This window comes from Pleurodeles waltl, chromosome 9, assembly GCF_031143425.1.
Source record: "Pleurodeles waltl isolate 20211129_DDA chromosome 9, aPleWal1.hap1.20221129, whole genome shotgun sequence".
In the NCBI taxonomy this organism is placed as follows: domain Eukaryota; kingdom Metazoa; phylum Chordata; class Amphibia; order Caudata; family Salamandridae; genus Pleurodeles; species Pleurodeles waltl.
Genome location: NC_090448.1, coordinates 1,014,434,668 through 1,014,460,106, shown reverse-complemented (window position 1 = coordinate 1,014,460,106; position 25,439 = coordinate 1,014,434,668).

Sequence of the window (25,439 nt, the reverse complement as noted above, 5' to 3'; positions counted from 1 at the left end):
TAATTGTTCTAACAAATTCCATACCTTCCATTGTTGGATTTAATATAAATAGTTAAGGTAAAGAGTTTTAAAACTCTACCTGAAAGTTGCCAATTTCAGCTCTGAAGTTGAAAAGGTGCATTGTGGGAGTTGTAGTCCCAAATCCCAAGAGGCAAACCAGAGCCTCTGAGCCCCTGGCTGGTGCTGTGGACCATTTTCCTGAATCAAGATACACTTCTGAAAGTAAGAGTAACAGTGTTACCTGATGGGTGGCCTGAACTATGGACTTTGTCCCTGTCCAGTGTGACCTTTTTTTTAACCCTTTGAGCTCTAGTTGCTTCAATGCGCTAGAAAACATTAATTCTTTGAAAATTCATATCTCTGGTTCCCCTTACCTGATTGTAATCACGATGGTGTCACTTTAAACATAAAAATATAATCTATTTTTATAAATTGGTGCTGGATTTTTATTGAGTTGTATGTTTTACTTTTTAACTGTTTTGTGATTTTTAGATGCTTTACATACTTGTCTCCTAAGTTAAGCCTTGTCGCTCGTTGTCAAGCTACCAAGGGTTTAATTTATTGAGACCTAACTGGAACTAAGTGGAGGTTGGTGACCTATTGCTAAGTGTAGGTACTTTCCTGCCCTTGCCAATACTCCACTTTCCAACATTTTTGGTGTGGTGGAATCTAGTACATGTGTTTAATATCACACTGCAGTTTTAAGTGAAATAAGTTAAAAATCCTCTAAATTGACCTAGAGCAAAAGTATTTTTGATCTTTCGAATTTGGACACATTTTTTCAAGTACTTAATTTTTGATTTTTCTAAATTGTTCTGATCAATTGGTGCTAACTTTTTTTTAAGTGACACTGAACTTAAGGGAGACCATGGAGCTTGATCGTGCTAGTCTATCCACACTCACTGCAGCTGAGCTTAGGGTGTTGTGCAGAAAGAGATTACCTGCTGCTAACAACCTTAGGAAGACTGTGATGATCAAGTCCCTTGAAGTCTAAGTATTGCAGAGGGAGGCAGAGAAAGATTCAGAGGTAGGAAGGGAGAGGAAAGATGTCATCTCCAACCTCTAACAGGAGCAGGATGATCACCTGTCAGACATCAGTAGTTAGGGCCTCATCCAGAGCTAGTGGGAGGGGAGGGTATGTGGCATCAGCCCAAGAAGAAGCAGACCTGGACCTCAAGGAAAGGGAACGTGAGGCCTAGGTAGCCCTAATAGGTTTGGAGGCAGACAAGTGGGCCCTAGAGAAGAAGAAGTGGGCAAAGTTGGAACAGAGAGACAGTGGCAGCAACAGAGAAGTTTAGGTGTCGATAGGTGGTGGGTTCTGCCCCAGGCTACCTAAGTCTGTTGTTCCTGCTTATGTAGATGGGGATGACATAGACAAATGGTTGGAGGGCTTTAAAAGGGCTCTCCAAATGAGAACGGTTAAGCCCCAATACTGAGGTTCACTCCTGTGGGAGTTGGTCCCAATATCTGTGAGGGATAGGCTCCTGACCCTAGGGGGGTAGAAGCAGACTCCTATCCCAGTACGAAGAGGTGCTTAACCAAGAAGTTTGGTCTGACCTCAGAGCAGTACAGAATGACGTTCAGGGACACCCAGAAGTTCAATACCCAGTTTTCGGTTGTCTTTGCAGACACCTCACTTAGGGCACTAGAAGGCTGGATACGTGATAACAAAGTAAATACTTATGAGGGGTTATACAATTTGATCATGAGAGAGCACGTCTTGCCCAATGGCATCCAAGAAACGTTATGCCAGACCAACCTCAGAGAGCTGGGGGAGGCAGCTGATGAGTGGTTGAGAACCAGGGTGGTTGTCAAGTCCCAGGGGACAGACTCCAAAAAGGGCGCGGTCTCCAAAAACCTAAGGAGGGAGGTGGAATGCCCACCACATAGACTTCCTGTGAACCCAAGAACCCTAAGAGGGAGGGAAGTAAAACCCAATTCCCCTCTGACAAGCAGAGGCAGGGAGACCCAAGGTTAAAGAAGCTCTTGGACAATGAGGCCTGCTTCGACTATCAGCAGACAGATCACTACAGAAGAGATGCAGCCTGTCCAAAGAAGGTTGTTAGCACTGGACTGTCCAGTGTAGCCATGGAGGAGGACTCCTCAGAATATGAGGTCCTCATAGCATTGGGCTTGTGGACAGGACCAGATGGAAAGCTGGTGATCACTGAGGGTGGATGTAGGCACTTTCACCCCATTCAGGTGAATGGGATCCCTACAACTGGCCTGAGAGACGCCTGTGCCGGTCACACTATAGTGAGTGACTGGTTGGTGACCCCAGACATGTATGTCCCTGAGGAGACCAAGAAAGTAAGGATAACCACAGGTGAGGTCATCACCAAACCTGTAGCCATAGTACCCCTAGAGAGGTAGGGTATCCTGGACTGGTTTAGGGTGGTGGTCAGTGCTGACCTCCCCCTAGATTGTATCATAGGCCTTGACCTCCCAGAGGTGAGTCTGGCCCCTGATGGGGCAGTCGCCCCAAGCGCCCACCAACCCAAATCTTAGGAAGCCAGTTCCTACAATTAGTAGACAGGGGTCCCCAAGAAAAGGGAAAAAGAAAAGGAAGGATAGGCCACTCTTAAAGAGAGTTCCATTGAGCCCAAGGCCTTCTGCCCCTGTAGGGAGGGATCCCAGAATTTGCATTGGTGAGGCCTTACCTCACCTCAAGAAAGTCCTGAGTAGTCAGGCAGTTGTCCAGCTCCAGGGTGTTGCCCCTGCACTAACAGAAGGCAAAGTGAAAGGAGGGTGTCTGCCACAGAATGTAGTAGCCCCCCCCCCACTCTAAGCAACCAGAGGGGTGCCAGGACCCCACAGTTGCCTCTCAAGCAGCTCACCCACCTATCACGGTCTTTCTCGCCTGACAAGCCAGGAAGACTCTCCCAGGGTTGGGCTGAGTCTCCTGGGCAAATGGGCTGGGGGGTTCTTCAGTGAGAAAACAGGGCTAAATGAAGAGCCCCCTAGTTTTTTTGCCCCCATGGTGTTTTCCTGACTCTGATGGTGCCCTAGGCACTGCTAACCAGCCCCAGGGCCGGTGCTCTGTGTAAAATCATTATGCAAATTAGGCTAATTATAATTGGCTATGTCAACCTACCTATAAGTCCCTAGTATATAGCAGGCCATGTAGGTTTAGGGACCCCAGCATAGGTAGTGCCCCCATAGGTGCACTGCTGAGGTACCCAGTGTCATTTTAAAGGCAAGCCTGCCTTGCTGGCTGCTTTTAAACTAAAGTTATATGCAAATTCGACTTTGGATTTAAAGGTACTTCCAAAGTCTTACCCTACCTCATTTTTACATATAAGGCATCCCTAAGGTTTGCCCTATGTGCCCCTAGGGTTGGGTGCCATGTAACAATAAACAGGGACCTTGTAAAAATTGTTTTATAAGCCCTGGTGCGGTAAAATAGCCAAATTGGTGTTTCCCTCACTGTAGTGACTGGCCTCCTTAGGCTTACATGGGGAGACTGTATTTTAATTAACAAAGTCCCCGTAAGAGACTGATACCTGGGGCCAGATGTAGGTAGGAAAAATTTTGCGAATCGGATCTAGCGACTCCATGCGAATCGCTATTTACGACTCGTAAAACCAAATGCAAGAAAGACACGCGATACCAAATTGCGAGTCGCAGAGGTGTCGCACCGCATTTTGCAAGAAGGGTGTCGCAAATTGCGACTGACTCGCAAATTGCCTGCAGGTGCAGCACAACAGTTGGGAAACCCACTTCCTGGCTCTTGGTGATGACATGAGAACCAGGAAGTCACCAAATAGACCTGGGAGGAGGGAGGACCACACCCATCCCAAACTGCTGATCCACACCAAGAGGAGAGGAGCTGCAGCAACCATGGAGGAGACAGGCAGTGCTGGCAGCAGGAGGAAAATTTATTTTCTGACAAGGAGTTGGAGGTCCTTACAGAAGAATGCTGCCTGCACCATGATGAACTTTTCAGAAAGGCAGCAATGAGTGTCCCAGACACTCAGAAGAAAAGATTATGGCAGCAGATACAGGAGAAAATCAATGCCATAGGGGTAAGCCACCACACCCTCAAGGAAATCCGCAAAAGGTTGTATGACCTGCGCTCCAGGACCAAGCAGAGGGTTGCGGAGCACATGAGGGAGATGAGGGGCACCGGAGAAGGCCTATCAACTGTACCACCACCTACAGCCCTGGAAAGCATGGTGGAGCAGACACTGGAGCCAGAGGCCGTACTGGGCATGGAAGAGTCATTTTTCCTTCACTTTGGCTAAACACTCTTTTCATATGGCCTATATATAGCTGTAAATGTGTTTCATCATTGCAGGCCACAGTGCCTGTGCCACAACACTGATATATGTTTGTGTCATACCACCAGATGCATGCGCATTGGATGATGATGTACCTGTGATCAGGGACTGTTGTACTGCCATATGTTTGTATATTGCATTATGTGATGTTGCAATACTTTGGTGTGGTACGTGATAAGGCTCAAGCTGCTGACATCAACCCCTTAAATGTTTGCCTATTCTACGGGACAATGTCTGACAAATCCCTTCCTTCCATGGCCTGGGGGTCTATACCTTGAAATATGTTCATTTACTCAGTATGAGTCACTCATTCTTGTTTCCCAAAGTCCAGGCATATTGACAGCCTATGAGCTGAACACTGTAATAAACCTTTTGGTTTGATCACACTTGTACTAATATATTGGTGTGTAATGGTTGTAATCCTGAGTGGGACACTGCGTACCTGTAACATATCCTTACTTGCACAAGTACCATGTATCTTCATCGTATGGTTCACATGGTCTTACATCTCTACATAGCTAAATGTGAAAATTAAGCAAGCAGCCAATGAGTTTGTGATGAGTGAATTTATTACAATGCTAATACTTTCTGTCCAAAATGTATTTTTTGTAACAGAAATGTAAAGTAAAAGGGTCAGTCATGGTGAACAAAATCAATGGAGTAGATGCCACACCATTGGGAGTCCAAAATCCAGAGTACTCATCCCATTGGAACTGGTAGGTGGTTGAGGATTAGTCAACAGAGTGAATGTGTGGCACACAAAGGAGGTCCTGTAGGAAGAGGTCACTTGCTGGCAGTGGTGGGTGTCTTGCCATCTGCACCTCCTGGATTCTTAGCTGGACATCCCCGCTTGCATGGGGGGATCTGCTGGTGTAGAAGTAGGGGTGTCTGGGGCTGCTTCTTCTTCAGAGAGGGCCTCCCTTCCAGTTGGTGGCACCGATGTGGATGAGCCAAAGGAATGGGTACACTGTTGTTGAAAAGCCATGCTCAGAGTGGTGTGAATGTCCCTCAGCACCCCTCTTAGGGAGGCCATGTTGGTATAGTGGGCCTCCATCTGTTTCTGCATGTCTCTGTGCATGTCCCTCTGTAACTGCTTGATTTCCCAGAGTTCAGTCAACGCCTGGCCCATCACGCCTTGGGACTCCGGATAGACCCCCAAGACACGGCTGACGGTGTCCTGGCAGACAGCAGCCTCATCCCACTAGCTCCCACACACCCAACCCCCTACAGGCCTGTGCCCTTGCCACAAGGTACTCTCTCCAACTTGTTCCTGGGCCCTCAATGTCTGAAGTGTTGCGCTGCAACTCAGGATCCAGGACTACTGGGTGCAAGATGGTAGACTCTGTGCTCGGGACACAGGTTGGAGGGCAAATGGTTGCCTGTGATGTTGAGGCAACTGGGCTGGGAGATGTTGAGGCTCCCTGTTGCCATCTGATCAGGTTGCCCAGATGGCCAGAACCATCCTCAATGTCCAGGAGTGTCTTCTTCACTGAGGGCTTCAACCAGGGGGGTAGTGGCAGTCTGTTCTGTGGCCCCTGTGTGCCCAATGGCAGCTTGATCTGTTGATGTAAGACATACATGGCTACTGGTTGTATTGTGACACCTACCTCCATCAATTTAGAGTTACATTAAGCAGAGACCTTATGCAAAGTTAAGTTGTAGTTAATCCTATTGTGGCAAGTAGTCATGGTATTGGGTGTATTGGCATGGCGTGTGAAGCATGCCAAATCATTTTGACTCAAGCAGCAGCTGAAATTTGCAGATCATTAGCACTTGGAAGGATGGCCTGAACATGACATCTTGCCACAAGTGCAGGCAAAATACTGGCTAGGAAAGATATGGCTTTGCCCAATCGGAGGCTAGATGTGTGTGATGCAGGCAAACCCAGGACGTTGTTGTATATATGGCTGGAGTCAGCATGTGCACAGTGCAGTGTGAATGTGTCTGCTGCCAATACCAATCTGGTGAGGCATTTTGAGGCCTTATGAATACTTGTAGTACACACTGGGTAAGGGCCCATTGGGCTTTGCAGTCATGTCAATCCCTTTACTTCCCAACACTTAGCAAATGGTATCCTCCCAGGTAAGCATACTTCAATTGAGAGTTGTCAAACTGGGGTCTTTGGACAAGTGAACACTAGTCTGGTGTTTGGAGTTATAGAAACCGTGCCTCCTGGGAGCTGCAGTCAGGTTATTCCCCCTGCTTCACACACTACACAAATAGTATCCTTCCAAGTGATTACACTTCAATTGGGAGTCACCAAACAAGGGTCTTTTGACAAGTGAACACTGGTCTGGTGTTTGGAGTTAGAGAAACAGTGCCTCCTGGGAGTTGCAGTCAGGTTATTCCCCCTGCTTCACACACTTCACAAATAGTATCCTTCCAAGTGTTTACACTTCAATTGGGAGTCACCAAACAGGGGTCTTTTGACAAGTGAACACTGGTCTGGTGTTTGGAGTTAGAGAAACAGTGCCTCCTGGGAGTTGCAGTCAAGTTATTCCCTCTACTTCACACATTTGACAAATAGTATCCTCCCGGATGAGTAAACTTCAATTAGGAGTTAGCAAACAGGGGTATTTGGACAGGTGAACACTGGTCGCGGCGTTTGGAGTTAGAGACACAAGGCCTTCTGGAAGTTGCAGTCATGCCACTCTCTGTACTATATACATTCTACAAATGTTATCCTCCCAGATGAGTACACTTCATTTGTGAGCTACCAAACTATGGTATTTGACAGGAGAACACTGGACTGGTGAGCGGAGTTACAATAACAGAGCCTCCTGGCCTTAGCAATCATGTCACTCCCTGTACTATATACATTCTACAACTGTTATCCTCCCAGATGAATACACTTCATTTGTGAGTTACCAAACTATGGTATTTGACAGGAGAACACTGGACTGGTGAGTGGAATAATAGTAACAGATCATCCTGGCCTTAGTAGTCATGTCACCCTCTCTTCTACACTCACTATACAAATGTTATGCACCCGGGTGAGTGCACTTCAATTGAGAGATTGCAAAAAGGGTATTTGGACACGAGCACACTGGTCTGGTGTTTGGAGTTTCCGTAACAGAGCCTCCTGGGAGTTGCAGTCAGGTCACCCCCTGTACTATATAAACTATACAAATGTTATCCTCCCAGGTGAGCCCACTTTAATTGAGAGTTAAGAAATAGATCTATTGGGGCATGTGACCACTGTGCTGGTGGTTGGAGTTACAGTAAAGAGGGCCTGCTGGGAGTTGCAGTGATGTCACTCCCTGTACAACACACACTATACAAATGGTATCTCCCCAGGTAATACACTTCATTTGTGAGTTACCAAACACGAGTGTTTGGACAAGTGATACTGGTCTGGTGTTTGAAGTTAGAGAAATTTTCCCTCCTGGGAGTTGCAGTCAGGTTACTCTATCTACTACACACACTATACACATGTTGGGTATTACACATCTGTCTGCAGACCACATTTAGGTTTGGGAATATATTTACCTGTTGAGACACATCATAAGTCCTGGTATTGTTATTTTATATTGAAAGACTTACAGGCCCCATTTGGAGCAATGACATGTGATGGACCTTAGTAGCTGTGATTTGGGTACTTTTAGTATCACTTCCATGGGTCCAGGACTGGGTGGGCACCACGTAGAGGGCAGGGCTCCCTTCAAGCAGAGTCCAGGTGTAGGGTGCAAGTTGATGGAACTCTTTATGTCCCTCTAGCTCAGAACAGTAGGCTAGCCAACTAGTCCTTGGATTCACCCTGGTAGTCCTGTAATGAAGCAGTAAGGCAGGCCTCAAGCAGTAGGACAGTCCTCTGAGGCAACAAGGCAGGCTTCAAGCAGCAGGGTAGTCCTCTATAGCACAAGGCAGTACTTCTGGGGGTTCTCAGAAGGTCTGGGTCCTTACACCCCATGCCAGCTTTAAAGTGGAATAAACGTCTAGAATATTCTGCCCACAGATGGTTCTGGAATTTGATTTGTCTCTGTCCAAGGTATCTGGGGTGACAAAAGGCTAGTGTGAAGTTCTTTGTGAGTGTGCTGAGGCAACTCCTTTTAAATGTACGTGGGACGGGGAACAGTTCCGCGCAAAATACATCTTGTAAGGATGGCCCATTCTGTCAGCACCTAGGGCCAGATGTAGCAAACGTTTTGCGACTCGCAAACGGCAAAATTTGCCGTTTGCGAGTCGCAAAACGCGTATCCCAATGCAGAAATGCATTTTGCGAGTCGTTACCGACTCGCAAAATGCATTTCAGACTCGCAAATAGGAAGGGGTGTTCCCTTCCTATTTGCGAGTCACATTGGGATGCAATACCATTTGCGACCGCATATGCGGTCGCAAATGGCATCGCAGTTACCATCCACTTCAAGTGGATGGTAACCCAATCCAAATTGGAAGGGGTCCCCATGGGACCCCTTCCAGTTTGTGACTGGAGCCCAAAATATTTTTTCAGGGCAGGGAGTGGTCCAAGGGACCACTCCCTGCCCTGAAAAAAACCCAAAACTAAAGGTTTCGTTTTTTTTTTAAGTGCAGCTCGTTTTCCCTTAGGGAAAACGGGCTACACTTAAAAAAAAAAAAACTGCTTTATTTAAAAGCAGGTCGCTAACATGGAGGTCTGCTGACGTCAGCAGGCCTCCATGTTAGCGAGTGCCTATACTCGCAATGGGGCCGCAATTTGCGACCCACCTCATGAATATTCATGAGGTGGGTCATTGCGACCCCATTGCGAGTTGCAGTCGGTGTCTGAGACACCGTACTGCATAGCAATTTGCGACTTGCAAATTGCGAGTCGCAGGGACTCGCAATTTGCAAGTCGCAAATTGCTTTTTTCCTACATCTGGCCCCTAGTCCCCCTTTCTCTCACTGTCAGGGCGGAATACACAAAGGCCAGTTGCCATGCTAATCACAGGCATGTGACCCAGGATATAGGCTACAGGTACCAAATGGTAGAGATAAGAACATGCCAACTTTCTGAAAGTCGTATTTTCAGAATTGTTACATGAAATCTGACTTAACCATTGAAGAGGCTTTTAAATTACACATTTTGAGACTAAGGGGGTCATTCTGACCTCGGCGGTAAAAGGCCCTTACCGGCGGTCAGAAGTCCGCCATTCTACCGCCGCGGCCGCGGTAAACCGCCACGGTCATTCTGACCACCAACTGTGAATCCGCCAAAAATCCGACATCCAAGGAAGGCCGCCTCATCAGCGGGCCGCGGAAAACTGGAGATGAGCAAACCTCCACCGTCACGCCAACACAAACACGCCCATGCCATTCTGACCCACGAATCCATGCGGCGGTCTTTCAACCGCGGTATTCCATTGGCGGTACACACCGCCGCGCTCAAAATACACACACAGCTCCAAAACACAGCCACATTGGACAATTTGAAATACGCACACCTGAGACACATACAAACAACACTCCCACACATCCAATCAACTATAAAACACACACCCACATCACCCACAAACCCCCACTAGTTGGAAATCAGAGCGAAGGCGAGAGCGAGAGAGATAGAGATAGAGAGAGCGAGCACAGCAATAGAAAACCCCAACACACGCAGGAACCCAACTTCATCACCCACACCACATCTACGCACACATCACCACATATCACCACGCACATCACCACAAACACCACCCCACACCTCATCCACACCACCCCATGGCACCCCAAAGACACCCAAGGTTTTCGGACCAAGAACTCCGGGTCATGGTGGAGGAAATCATGAGGGTTGAGCCCCAGCTCTTCGGCACACAGGTGCAGCACACCACCATAGCAAGGAAGGCTGAGCTATGGCAAAGGATCGCAGACAGGGTCAACGCTGTGGGACAGCATCCCAGAAATCGGGAAGATATCAGAAAGCGATGGAACGACCTACGGGGGAAGGTGCGCTCGATGATCTCCAGGCACAACATCGCTGTGCAGAAGACTGGCGGCGGACCCCCACCCACTCCACCCCAATTCACAGCATGGGAGCAAGAGGTGGTAAACATCCTGCATCCTGATGGCCTCGCTGGAGTACACGGAGGAATGGACTCTGGTAAGTCGAATCTCAACTACTTCACCCCCCCCAACCACCAGCATGCCAACCCCCACCCCCAATCTCAACCCCCCAGCACACAACCTCCCTGCCAATGTCTCACCAGCACAACCCACCCTAAACAACACCAACCCCTGAATGCCAACACAAACCATAGACAGCCACCACCAAAGCATGACCATTGCACATACCCATACACCCCCCCCTCCCCCAAACCCTCACAACACCTCCCACAAGGGAATGCCAGCACTGGGGGACAAGGGCACTCAAAATGCACGCCATGGCACACACAGAAACAATAACCATACTCCTTTACCCCTGCAGGGCCCGAACGCCAACACACCGCCACGGAGGGTCCAGATTTGTCCATCCCACCCCCAGAACAGGCCCCCAGCGAGGACAGCAGCTCTGTCGACCTAGAACCTGACGACCAGCGCGGACCATCGGGGACCTCTGGACAGTCGGTTCCCCACACACAGACACAGGCCACAGCAGACCCAAACCCCTCTGGGAACACCAGCACAGCTCCCACCCAGCGGGCCCATGCCTCTGTCTCGCGGACGCGTCAATCAGCGGTGTGTCCGCCACTACAGGGCACCCAGGCTGACCCAACACCCCAACCTGGGGGCAGTGGTAGTGGACACACCGTTCAGGGGACAGAGGCCCGGGGAAACAGGGCAACTGGGAGGGCTGCTGTGCGACAGGGGGGGAGGACAGGCCCAGGGAACCGACTCTCCAAGAGGCCCTCACCACCATCATGGGAGCATATCATCACTCCCAGGAGACGATGGCGACAGTACTGGCCAGGTTCACCGAGATCCAGGCACAGCAGGAGGAACGGTACATGGGGTTCAGCAATGAACTCAGGAACATCGCTACCGCTATGGGGACCATAGTCCAGGCCCTCAACCGGATAGAAACCACATTGCGGGACCATGTGGCACCGCAAAGGGCCCCTGTCACTAGCCAGGAACAGCCTACCACCTCCGCCGGCGCTAGTGGTCAGGAGGCCCCCACAGAACGACGGGCCACCAGAACCCCACCTCCTGCTGAAGAACAACCACCCCGCAAGAGGAACCTGAGATCTCAAAGGAAGACAGAGTAGGATGCCAAGACCCCCGCCAGCCTAATATCCCCCCGGATGTCATTCCACTGTCCCACAGTGTCACCCTGTCCAACCTTGAACTGCCCCTGCTCCATCCTTCCACAGGCATATGGACAATGCACCTGTGCGACCGAGAACTGGACTCTGCCATGGACATAACTCCACCCTCACCCATCACCGTTTTAATATCATGTACCAATATCTAGCACTAAAAATAAATCACTCATTGCACTGAAATCATTCTGGAGTCAGCCTGTATTATTTACAAATGTATAACACATTACTTATCAATAATGTTCTGTTATTTATGTGATGACAGCATACCGATGTCAATAAGCATTAGTCCATGGGCTAACCAAGCAGAAGTCACGCAGTGGGTCATACAGCACTGAAAAGGGAAGGGAAAATCAAACATCAGTTTAAAAGAACTGGGGGGAAATACACAAAGTAAAGATGCAGGGGGCTTTCAGTAAATGTTAAATGGCGTGGGTGATTCCTACCTGTGTGCTACTGAAAATACTGTTGGATAACTCTGTCCCTGTTGTCTGGGTCGTCCTCTTCATCTTCCTCCTCTTCACTCTCCGCAGGCTCCACAGCTGCTTCAACACCACCATCTGGACCATCCTCCTGCAGGAAAGGCACCTGACGTCGCAATGCCAGATTGTGAAGCATACAGCAGGCCACGATGATCTGGCACACCTTCTTTGGTGAGTACATCAGGGATCCCCCTGTCATATGCAGGCACCTAAACCTGGCCTTCAGGAGGCCAAAGGTTCTTTCAATGATCCTCCTAGTTCGCCCATGGGCCTCATTGTACCATTCCTCTGCCCTGGTCCGGGGATTCCTCACTGGGGTCAATAGCCAAGGCAGGTTGGGGTAACCAGAGTCACCAATTAGCCACACACGTTGTCTCTGTAGCTGTTCCATCACATAAGGGATGCTGCTATTTCGCATCACATACGCGTCATGCACTGACCCAGGGAACATGGCATTCACATGGGAGATGTACTGGTCAGCCAAACAGACCACCTGGACGTTCATCAAATGGTAACTTTTCCTGTTTCTGTACACCTGCTCATCGTCTTTTGGGGGTACTAAAGCCACATGGGTCCCATCAATGGCACCAATTATGTTGGGGATATGTCCTAGGGCATAAAAATCACCCTTCACAGTGGCCAAATCAACCTCCTCAGGGAATACAATGTAGCGCCGCATGTGTTTCGTCAGGGCAGACAACACTCTAGACAAGATTTTTTGAAAACATAGGCTGAGACATTCCAGATGACATGGCCACTGTTGTCTGGAATGAGCCACTTGCCAAAAAATGGAGGACTGACAGAACCTGCACTAGAGGGGGAATTCCTGTGGGTTGGCGGATGGGGGACATCAGGGCTGGCTCCAGCTGGGCACACAGTTCATGTATAGTGGCTCGGTCAAGTCGGTATCGTAGTATGATATGGCGTTCTTCCATTGTCGACAGGTCCACCAGCGGTCGGTACACACGAGGATTCATCCTTCTCCTCGCAAGTCCCAGCGGACGGTGCCTAGGAAGGACAACATGGCGCACAGAGTCAAGCAAATCACAGGTACGTTCACCACTGCATGCATAGCACACGATTATCTATGTATTGAAAGGCGTGTATGTGTGGCAATGCAAGGCCTAGGCCTGTGTGACGCAGTACAAATTATGCCATGTAGGCCCTTGAAATGGCGGCTGCCTGACCTGTGAAGTGGGACAATGGGATGTGAGGTCAATGCGCTGGCGTGGCACATCGTGGCGGTAGGCGGTCGAAGACCGCTATACGAAGCCGCATTGGCTAACATTGAGGCCTATGGGTTTCAGGAGCCAATGAGGAGGTGCGCCGGCGGTCGCAGTACGCACCGCCGCGGTACGCACCGCCGCGGTACGCACCGCCGCGGGCGTGACCGCCATTTTCTATCTGCTTAATCACTCGAGACCTGATCATCCACAGGAGAGGACCTATACTGCAAGTGCTGCTGTGACCTCGGTCTGGAAGTGACAATGGCTGCTGCGACTGGGGAAACGGCCCCTGCCTTCACGTCTGAGGAGTTGGAGAAACTTGTGGATGGGGTCCTCCCCCAGTATGCGTTACTCTACGGTCCTCCAGACCAACAGGTAAGTACACTGGGTGCACATTGAATGGGCTATGCCTGTGTGGAGTGGGGTGGATGTAAGTTGGTGGGGTGGGGTGCGAATGAGGAGTGCAACGCACGACAGATGAGAGCATGTGCCATATGGCAAGGTTGGGGAGGGGGGGCCAATCGCATCTAACATGCAGAAAATTGATGATTTTTCCTTCCCACCCTGTACATGTCAAATAGGTCAGCGCCCATCAGAAAGTGGACATTTGGCGTGCCATCGCCAAGGAAGTCCGGGCCCTGGGGGTCCACGTCAGACGGGGCACCCACTGCCGCAAGAGGTGGGAGGACATCCGCCGCGGGACCAGGAAGATCGCCGAGTCACTGCTGGGGATGGCCTCCGAACCTAGGAGGGGTGCCAGTCGTACCCTGACCCCCCTGATGTCCCGGATCCTGGCGGTGGCCTACCCTGATTTGGATGGGCGCTTGAGGACATCACAGCAGACACAAGGGGGTGAGTATCAGCACATTCTGCTATCTCTCTGCGCAGTGGAGGCGTCTGGGTGGGGGAGGAGGGTTGTGGGTGACATTAGTCCAGGGCGCTTTCTGTAGTGTAGTCCTCTCCTTTAGGCATGGCCCTGTGCTCCCGGCCCCCACCTCTGTAGGGTGACAAGTACAGCTATCGATGGTCCAGCATCACACATGTGCGCCTTTGTCGTCTCAAGACCTGGTGTCCTAGTCAGAAGTACTGAGTAGTGTACCCCGAATGCGCGGCTTAGTGCATGAGGCTACTGTGTCTGTCCTCTCCGCCAACGGTGTTGACATTGCATGCACTCAACCTGGTCTTCGTTTTTCTCCCCCCACCCTTCTTCTTCATCTTCTTGTGCATGTGTGCATTAGCATCATCAGGCGGAGGAGAATTGGCATCGGAGCACGAGGGAGCTGCAAGTCACAAGGCCCCGGTGGGACCAGGAACAGACACCGAGGGCACCAGTGATCCGGAGGGCGAGGGGAGCACCACAACGGGGACCGGTGGTGACACCAGCGACAGCGACACGTCCTCGGATGGGAGCTCCCCAGCGCACCAGCCCCGCCCTCCCAGCAGCCCCTCAGCCTACGCTCCGTGCCCGCTCGCCCAGGAAGGCTGGCGTCTCCTTCGCCCCAGGCACCTCAGCCCCTGCCCCTGTTACCCCTGCTGCCCTCAGTGAGGAGGTCATTGACCTCCTGAGGACCATCATTGTTGGGCAGACTACCCTTTTGAATGCCATCCAGGGGGTAGAAAGGGAGGTGCATCGGAGCAATGCCTACCTGGAGGGCATTCATTCGGGTCAGGCTGCCCATCAACGATCGTTCAATGCTCTGGCCTCAGCACTGACGGCAGCCATTGTCCCTGTTTCCAGCCTCCTTCTTCTGACTGCCTCCAGCCTGTCTCTGTCTCCTGTTCCTCAGCCTATCCCATCCACACCATCAGACCAGCCTGCACACACCTCAGCACCCAAGGGCAGCTCATCCAGACACAAGCACCACAGAACCCACAAGCATTCACACAAGCAACACCCAGATGCAGACATTCCAACAGTCACTACCACCTCTGTGTCCCCCTCCTCCTCGTCTCCCTCCTCCCTCCCTGTGACGTCTACACTCACACCTGCATGCACACCACCATCAGCCAGTGCTTCCATCACCAGCACACCCTCCAGTCCAGTCCGCACACGTGCAGTCACCACCCCCACTACCATTTACACGTCCCCTGTGTCCTCTCCCACTGTGTCTGTCACCCCCTCTTCCAAGACACACAAACGCAGGCAGACACCCACCCAACAGCCATCCACCTCACGACAGCCTCCAGCACAAGCACCTGCACCCAAAGACAGCACACCTGACTCTCCTACAACCACATCCTCTTCCTCCACTCCCATCACCACTTCTCCTACCTTTTACCTTGGTCCTAAGAAAGTTTTCCTTGCTAATCTTGACCTCTTTCCCTCCACTGACCCACCCCCTCCATCTGCAAAGAGTCCCAAGAGCACCTCAGCCACCACCAGCCCAGCTTCGAGTGTCACTGTGGTGCATGGGTTCTGGAGCCCACCCTTTGCCAGCAGTGACACTTCAATCAGCAGCAAGGGGACAGCCAGCCCCCCACCAGGCAAGAGGACCAGGAAGCTAAAGGGCCGCCGTGAGAGGACTGACACGGCTGCCCCCAAGGAGCAAAGTTCGCCCACTTCACCAGCCACAACATCTAGGGGAGGCAAGGGCCCGAGAGCCCCATCTAAGGAGCGAAAGGGCAGCAGGGCGGAAAAGTCAGCCAGCAGGAGCGCGGAGCAGGAGGGGCCCACAAGCCCCATCCCGGGTGTTAGGAAGAACACCAAAGGGCCCAGGACTCCGTCACCGAAGGGTCCAGCAACAGCACGGTCGGAGGGCGACTGAGCAGGGAGTCCAGGCCAGGTCTGGCTCCCTTGACCTACTGGACGAGCACCGCTGAACAGGGCCCCGCCGTGCAGAAGAGCACCGCTGAACAGGGCCCCGCCGTGCAGAAGAGCACCGCTGAACAGGGCCCCGCCGTGCAGAAGAGCACCTCTGAACAGGGCCCCACCGTGCAGAAGAGCACCGCTGAAGAGGGCCCCGCCGTGCAGAAGAGCACCGCTGAACAGGGCCCCGCCGTGCAGAAGAGCACCGCTGAACAGGGCCCCGCCGTGCAGAAGAGCACCGCTGAACAGGGCCCCGCCGTGCAGAAGAGCACCGCTGAACAGGGCCCCGCCGTGCAGAAGAGCACCGCTGAACAGGGCCCCGCCTTGCAGAAGAGCACCGCTGAAGAGGGCCCCGCCGTGCAGAAGAGCACCGCTGAAGAGGGCCCCGCCGTGCAGAGGAGCACCGCTCCGCTGGGCCCCGCCGTCTCAAGCACCGCTCCGCTGGGCCCTTCCTGTCAAGCACCGCTCCGCTGGGCCCCGCCGTCTCAAGCACCGCTCCGCTGGGCCCCGCCGTCTCAAGCACCGCTCCGCTGGGCCCTTCCTGTCAAGCACCGCTCCGCTGGGCCCCGCCGTCTCAAGCACCGCTCCGCTGGGCCCTTCCTGTCAAGCACCGCTCCGCTGGGCCCCGCCGTCTCAAGCACCACTGGCACAATGACAGTGCCGAATCTGTCTCGAGCTACTGTTCACGGTTCACTGTGCCCACCATGCCTCCTCCTTGACCGGTGGAGACTGTTATCCACCTGATGGACTGTGGCTTTGCACTCCCCAGGATGGCACAGTGGGCAAGCCACCCACTGTAGAGACTTGAGAGACTGTGGCTTTGCACTCCCCAGGATGGCTGAGTGGGCAAGCCACCCACTGTAGAGACTTGAGAGACTGTGGCTTTGCACTCCCCAGGATGGCACAGTGGGCATGGTGGCCCCTTCGTGGATCTGGCATCATGGACTCATGTGGCTGTGGTGCCCCCCCCTTCCCTTCCCCCTGAGGTGCCTGTAGATTTTTCATCAGATGCCCCTGCAGTGTTCTCTCCAAAGGACTCAGGTCTCCTGTGTGGGCTTTGCCCTTGTGTTGATACACTTTGGCCCACGGACACTTGGAATATCGTTAGATGTGCAGGACTTATTGCCTCGGTTTATCGTATGCACTGGATATTGAATTGGTTTTTTTGAATTGTTATTGCTATTTGACCGTGACTTATCAGTGGTTTTTATTTCCCATAAATTTCGAGTCACAATTTAATTATGTCCTTGCTTTTTTTACGGGGGTTTGGGTGGTGTCACTGTGACTTGTTGCTCTGCATTGGTGTGTACATGGTTTGGGGGGGTGGGTGTATCGCGTATGTGTGTGCACGTAACCTTTCGTCCTCCCCCCTCCCCTGTGTCGTAGGTGCAGTACTCACCGTTGTCGTCTGCGCCGGCGTTCGTACTCGTGGTAGATGAGCAGGTAGACGAGAGCAGGTAGGATGTTTAATTCGTGTTCCATGCTGTCCTCCTTCCTCGTGGAGTGCGTAGAGGTGCGCGTTTTCCCGTTCGTAGTCTGTTTCCGCCGTGTTTTTATCGGCGGTGCTCCCGCCCCGGAAAAGGTGGCGGATTGGCCGGTCATAATAGTGTGGGCGGTACATTGTCTGCCGCCTGTCTGTTGGCGGTGACCGCCGCGCTGTTTGTCGGTCCCGCCGTGGCGGTCGGAGTGTTAATGTGGCGGGCTGTGTTGGCGGTTCCCGCCAGGGTCAGAATTCTATTTTTTGGACCACCGGCCTGTTGGCGGGTTGGCCGCCGCTTTATCACCGACCGCCAGGGTTAGAATCACCCCCTAAATATGGCATTTCTCCCCGTTCTCAATCAGAAGTTATCACTTTTAATTAACTTTCCATTCACTTTTAATTAACTTTATTACACTTGTTAAATGTAATAAGGTAACCTAATGTTATTCTATGGGAGAGGAATGCCTCACAATCATGAAAAATTAATTTAGTTGCTTCAAAATACATGTCCAATCTTTTTTACATGCAATGGCATCCTGCCCTGTGGACTGTTTAGGGCCCAACCTTGGGGTGACATATGCTTTAAAAAGGGAAGTCTAGGCCTAGTAAAAGGTTCATTTTGCCAGGTCGAATTGGCAGTTTAAAATTGCATACATGCTGCAATAGCAGTCCTTACATATGTTTTAAAGGGCTTAAGTGGGTGGCACAATAAGTACTGCAGGCCCATTATTAGCATTCAATGTACACAACCAGGATAGAGGTTGTACCAATTTATTAGAGATGTATGAGTAACATAAATTTGACAATTTGGTGTAAGCCAATTTCACCATCCTTAGAGGAGTGAGCGCAAGCACTTTAGCATTGGTTAGCAGTGGTAAAGTTCACAGAGTCTGAAGGCCAAAAAAAACGAATTTCAGTAAATAGGATGGTAGAAAGAAAAATGTTGGAAGGACGACCACCTAGCAGTCAAACAATTGTGAACCTTATTATCATTACTCATGTATACTAATGTTCATAAAATGTTATGCCACTGTTGATGAACCACAATGCTTAAAATGTATTCAGTAAAAAAATATGTATGCAAAGAGGTACTCCATTAGTCCAAACCTCTGGAAACAAGCTCCTTAGGTAGTCTCCTTGGTGCACAAAAACTATGAATAACCTACTGCTGGCCAAAGCTTGGTCTGATTGGTTTCAGGGACTAACCTGGTAGGATCGAGTTTTAAATATCGAGATACAGATACAGAATTACTGGCAAAAAAAATATTGTGATACAAAAATATCCTGATGCAGAAATATCGTTGACAAGAATATAGATTTTTTTTTTAGGTAAATAAAGTCGTTTTTAGGAATATCTGTGCTGTTAATATTGTCTTCTATAATGTGGTTGCAAAAATATTGTTTTTAATTATTTTTATGTGTTTTATTTCATATAATATTGTATATGTTAAATATATTATTTGTATAATTGTTGGAACTATTTTAAATATAGTTTGTCATTGCAAGTGATTTATAGATTTTTAATAGTAGTTTACTTGGTTGCAATGGGTTGTGAGGTATGTAGGGGTACAGGGTGGGAAGGTAATTAGGTATAATGAATTAACAATTAATTATTAGTTTATTGTTAATTATGTAATTGATTATGTAAATTGTGTAGTTATATTTTTAGCTACATATTAGATATGGGTCGCTGGGTTTGTAAAGGTATAGGTTCAGTAGTTAATTAAGTAATAATTCATTCATTTATTAATACTTGTTTAATTGATTATTTATTATGTAAATTGTGTAAATATTAACTTTTTTAATTTATATAATGGGTGAGGGTTATTGTGTTTGTAGGGGAATGGTTTGGGAAGTTATTAAGTAATTAATTAACAATTACCCTACTCTAAAGCAGACTGAAGTGGAAATAGTAAATTTAACCCCTCTGAAGTCCAACACTTTACCCACTGTTGTACAGACTAGAGTGGGAATAGTAAATTTTATACCTCTGAACTTCTACACTTTCCCTGTTGTTGCACACGCTGTAGTGGGAATAGTAAATTGTAACCCTTCGAAGTCCAACACTTTCCCTACTGTTGCACAGACTAGAGTGGGAATAGTACATTTTACCCATCTGAATTCCAGCGCTTTCCCTACTATTGCACAGACTGGAGTGGGAATAGTAAATTGTATCTCTACAAAGTATAATACTTTCTCTACTGTTGACCAGATTAGCGTGCGGATGGTATATCTATTGTTCCTAGACTTTTTAAATATGTAAATATATATATATATATATATATATATATATATATAAATAATATTTTAGGACATGTGTGTTTTTTATTTAATTATTTTGGTAAGTTATTTCATGTTTTGCATTTCATTTTGTTAAAATGCTTATGCTTTCAATAATTAGATATCGACTGTATATAAATATATATATATATATATATATATATATATATATATATATATATATATGTTTTTGTAGTAGCAAATTTGAAAATAATACAAAACATTTATTAAAATGTAAAATGTTTTTAATAATAGTGGTATACTATATATATGTATATATAAACATGCACACACATGCATTTACGCGTGTATGTTTATATATGTATATATTTAAAATTAGTATTTAATGTTACTTGAGTTTGTTTAAAATACATTATATTGATGTTATGTATTAAAATGTTTAAGATTTACTATTTTAAACTTTATATGTATATAAAAACTATATTATTGCACAATTTTTGGTCACAATATTAGTGTTCAATATTTTTGTACTTACCATTATAAGTTTAGGGAAACAATATTTGTGTCATTGATATTTTTGACACAGTATTTGTGTGTTACCATATTATTAAAATCAATATTATGTCAATGATCCATTTGCAGTGTGGGGGGGGGGGGCTGGTGATTAGACCTCTAAAGCTGTTGTCAAAGCAAAAAGACTGTTAAAAATGTAAATTAGCACTTGTATAGCGCACTACTCACCCGTTAGGGTCTCAAGGCGCTGTACTCATACCACTATGGAACCCCTCCTGGCTTTTCCCTGTGAGGCACCCACTCCTGAGCACCCCCAGGGTGAAGCCAGGCATCCAAGCGCTGTTGGGGCCGTTGTGGAGATTAAGCAAGCTATTGCCCAGAGTTGCAGAGTGGGACCCATGAATTAGATTAGGCACCGAGGCGAGAATTATCTGGTCAAGGGGAATTGAGCCCAAGACCTGCCGAAGCGGGACTTGAACCCTGGTCTTGAGCCAGATCTCTGCTTCAGGGTCTGCCGCTCTAACCATTGAGCCACACTTCTCCAGACTGTTAGACATTCATGGGAAAAATGCAGGAACATTGTGGTATATCAGATGCACATGGTGTCTGGGACTAGGTTACATACACTCAAAATTAGAGCACTGATTGCATACATGTAAAATGTAACTAACCAATTCAGTGGTCATTTAATGCGGACCTGAGCAGAAGTGTCGGAAGATCAAAAAGTACCTGTAAATGCAGTACTTTGGGTCACATTACAATTTAAACTAAAACACAAACATAAAGTAATATACCCTTCTAACACAGGTATATATTTTTTTTCAACCAATAGCTTTTATTAAATTGCTCAAAATATATTTTTCTCATTGAACTATTGGCATGTCTGTTTCAATTTCACCCCTCTAACAGAGCAGAGGAAAGTTTAGGCTCTGTGCTCACTGCCCACTCAAATACTTTATGTTAGGAGGGAGGCTCTTTACCAATGGGTTCAGAGGAAACAATCCTTGAATGTTCAATTATAACCACTCTGTCTTGGGGGCTACAAAGGAGATTGGGATGATCTATCCCTCTAAGATGAGCATTTGGGCTCTATTAATGTTGCTTATTGAATCTTTGGCCCTTATGTTAAAAGGTTTTTTGTTTCTAAGACAGGCATATTCAACTTAGGTCTAAGTGGACTAGATCCAAGTCATACATTGTTTCTAGTTTGATTGATGATTGAGTGTACATTCACCTTTGTTGGTATCTTTAATGTCTGGCACATATACAGACTAAGAAATGACTGTTGGTTGAGTCATCCATGAAAAGCATCAAAGAAAGATTAGCTTCCAGTACCATTCAACGTTTTGGGATTTCCATTGAGTGAATTACAACTGAAACGTACCAACAGGGAATCCAGTCTTCTGATGAAATTCAATTATTTGGCAATTTGTTAAAAAAGTCTCACTTCAAGTGGGAAGTTTCGAGGTGCTCTAGACTGTGTTTATTCAATTGTATGTCTTAGTATTGAAGGGTCAGACATGAAAAGAAACAATGTAAGTTAGCTGCAATGTTCTGCATGTATGTTTCAGTCCTAGATCTGGATGCCCTGGTGTGTTCATGCACCTTTGGGTCCACAGGCTTTACCCACATTCATTCACTGTGAAGAATGTAGATCTGACCCATTAGCCCCTGTACATGTTTTGCTTTTGGACTATCCAGAAGTTGAATATTAAACCACAAGTGCCTGCCTTTTAATATAAGGTCAGCTGCTGCACAGCTGGAGTAATATGGTAGGGGCTGGATACACATGCTCATGAGCGCGCATGTACGTCCTGAGTAAGGGATACTGCTGTGTAAACCAGCCTGGTATCTGTGACAAGTAGCCTCTCGCAGATGGGACTTTTAATAAAAAGTCCTAATAATTCAAGTGGGCATTGAAAAATAAACGCCCCCCCATTACGTTTTACCAGTACTGCAGCCACATTCCTGAATTGTAAGTCTGTGGTGTTTTACTATGTTCACACTCTAGGCAAAGGGGGCACTACAATGACAACATTGCATTGGCTGAAACAAGAGACATGTTTAACATCTCTTTCCATTGGTAAACAATGGGCTTGCGTGCAAATGCAATATCTTGCCCTATCTGCACTCCTTCATTTAATTTGGGTATCGCTATATTTCTCTGAGTAAGCCCTTAGTTAGACTTGGGTTTTTAACTACCCTGCTAACCAAAGTTAATTACTCTCTGGCAAATCAAATCCTCCCCGACACATTAAGCCTATCAGGAGGGCATTGGCCAATTCATGAGAGAGGGTGGGGGGTGAATCTGTAAATAATAATTGCATTCACACTGCCAGACAAGCCTGATCATGTTTTTCACATAGAAAAACTAGAGAAGCAACCAGACCTCTGTCCCCATTCTCTCTATGTGGTCCCTTTGAAATTTTGGTGGGAAAAGCCATTTTGACAATAGTATTTGGAAGAGGGCTTAAAGCTCTCAGAAAGTTGTGACCGTTGACCACTTGAGGTTGTAATTTTGAAAAGTCTCAAGATGCTGAGAGATTAATCTTTAAAGATTTAAATGGAAAAGCACCAAAGAAAAAAAAAGTGGCCAAAGTAAGTCAAAGAACACTGTAAACTGGGACCAAGGTGCACTTTCAGGCTGAACGAGATGGAGCCTGGGTTTGGATACACCAAGTGGATTGGTCCTACTGAAAGTCTGGAAGTAAAAAAAGTGTCCAAGTCCCACTTCAAAAAGGGGCATTATCACTTTTTTGAAGGGAAATATTGGCATGGCTGCCAGGTCCCAATACTGAAAGGAACATTGTCACTTTTTTAAAAGAAACCCACCAGCCCCACTCCTGTGCGGGACTCTGATGAAATTGCCGGAGGATGAATATCCTATGCAGAATGGGACACTGTTCTTTTTACTCATATGTTGGAACCTTTGAGCAGGACTAAGCTAACATCCAATTCAGTGCTGTGGAACTGTCTGTCTGATACTTTTTCCACCCGTCCCTCTGAAGCACTGGAGGTAACATTTTCAAACATTTCTAAACTGTCTTCTACTGCCCAACCAACCATTGGAGCAGACCTCTAAGGCGTTCAGAACCTCATGTGAGGCACTCAGAAACTCTCAGAGTGGCAATAAGAGGCAAACAGCAGAGTCCAATCCAGATTCAGTTGCCAGTGGTCATCTGGGAACTTCAGGAAAAAGGCTTCTCGCAGCTAGTTGGGTCCCTGTAGCCAGACAGGATGTCAGCCAGCTGACCTTGGGCTCCACCTCTTTGTCCTAGGTAGACGTGGGAGCAGGTCCAGCACTTCAGGTGTGTCTGCTCTTCCAGAGGCCCAGAGAATGATTTAAAGAGGGTGCATTGGGATGCCAGGTTTATGACTGGCATTAGCTAATGTGTGGCGGTACCTCCTCAGCAACTCCTAACCAATGGGGTAAACGTTCCCCAGGGCAACCCTGCCCAGTTTTTCAGTAGCTCCTCATTGCCTTACTGCAAACCAGCCCAAAGTACAGTGTTCCAGTTAATGATAAGATAGCAGAAGTCTTCAGACACACTAAACTTAGGCTGGGGCTGTATATAGAAGAGTACTATGGAAATCACCTGTTGCCTCTCACATCTTACACTAAAGTCCAGTGTAAAGCATTCTCTGAGACCATAGCAAAATATGAGACAGGCAACTGGTAGGATAAAAACAGGGTCCTTCTGCAACTAGACATGGGATACACACAAAGCTTGCGGTTGTTCTATTTGATCACTTTCAAGGGTGGATACGTTTTTCATTTGCCTTGGATGGACATGTTAGGCAGGATTTGATGCTGGTATGCCAACAGGAGGGGAAATAGTCTCCAATATGAAGGACTAGCAGAGTTCAGATGAGGCATCCCTGCCCATTCAGATCCACCTCTCAAACAAGCCTGTGCTGGAGCTCCTAGGAACAATTTCACACCTCACTCTGGTCAAACACTTGATTATTAGCTACTGGAGAGCTAATATGGATGAGCCTCCTGAGGCCTCAGGCAGGTAAAAATTACCTATCTAAAGTTACTTTTCCTAAATATGGAAATTCTAACTTCACAATTGAATTAGGCTTTTAAAAAATAATAAAAACAGTATTTTTCTAGCTGGTCCCAAATTCAACATAGCAGAATTAATACTTCAATCTGTACTGGAGTTTTTTATAGGGCAGCCAAGGCCTTCTGCAGTTAAAATAGCTTTTGGGGCTTGTAACATTAAATCTTACATGTCCCATTTTTAAATACCACGCGCCCTACCTTTTAGGCTGCAAGGCCTACATAGGTGTGACTTATTAATATTTAAAATAAGGTTTCTTCCCTGTCTAAAAGGTTATTTTGACAGGTTGTGCTTCAAGTTTAAACTGCAGCAGCCAGGCTACTACAGTATGCCTGAAGTCATGTTTTTCATGTGTGACATTTAATTTTTCTTGTCCTAAGTGTAGTTTCTACACCATATGCTATGGCCTTATAGGAACTTTTATATGTATCTGGGGGATATACATCTGGGTGGGGGAGAACATGGCGGCCGGCTGAGGGGCCGGGCGCGTAGGGCTCAGCAGGGCTCGGAGCGCGTAACGCGCGGAATGCAATTTTAATAATAGCCACTTACCAGGGAGGCGGCGTGACTGTAGTTTTGATCGAGGGATGATTTTTTCCTGTTTCTGAAGGTGGTGGGGGCACGGTGCACTTACAAGCAGGAGCGGGCGGTGCCCCTGCTGAGAGCCGGCTCGGAGGTGCTCAGAGAAAGGGAGGCAGTAGCAAGGATCCCTTTCTAAGGGAGGTGTGGCAGTCAGCGCCAGCTGCATTTGCAGTGGGAAAGGGAAAGACTTAGGAAAAGGTGAGAAGGCGTTTTCTGCATTTGGGGCTGCAAGAAGTGAACAAGAACGCCGAAGGAGCGTGAGAGGTATTTTTTGTTTTATAAATGTCAGACTGCAAGTAAGGAACAACGTTATTTCTCCGGCATTTCAAGGTCCCATGGTGGATAAGGCAGAGGGGGTGGCTCTGACCCGGGCCAGAAGAGGAGAAGGGAAGATAGGAGTTAGGGGTGGCAGAGGTGGGGTAGCTTATTCCCAATGGAGTGCGAAGGCGACGAAAAAGCGGATAGAAATCGAAATCGGCGAGAATTCTCAGAAGTAGACTACGTGGAGGAGTAAGGAAGAGCAAATTAATAACTTAGGTAAGAGGAAAGGTATTCTAAGT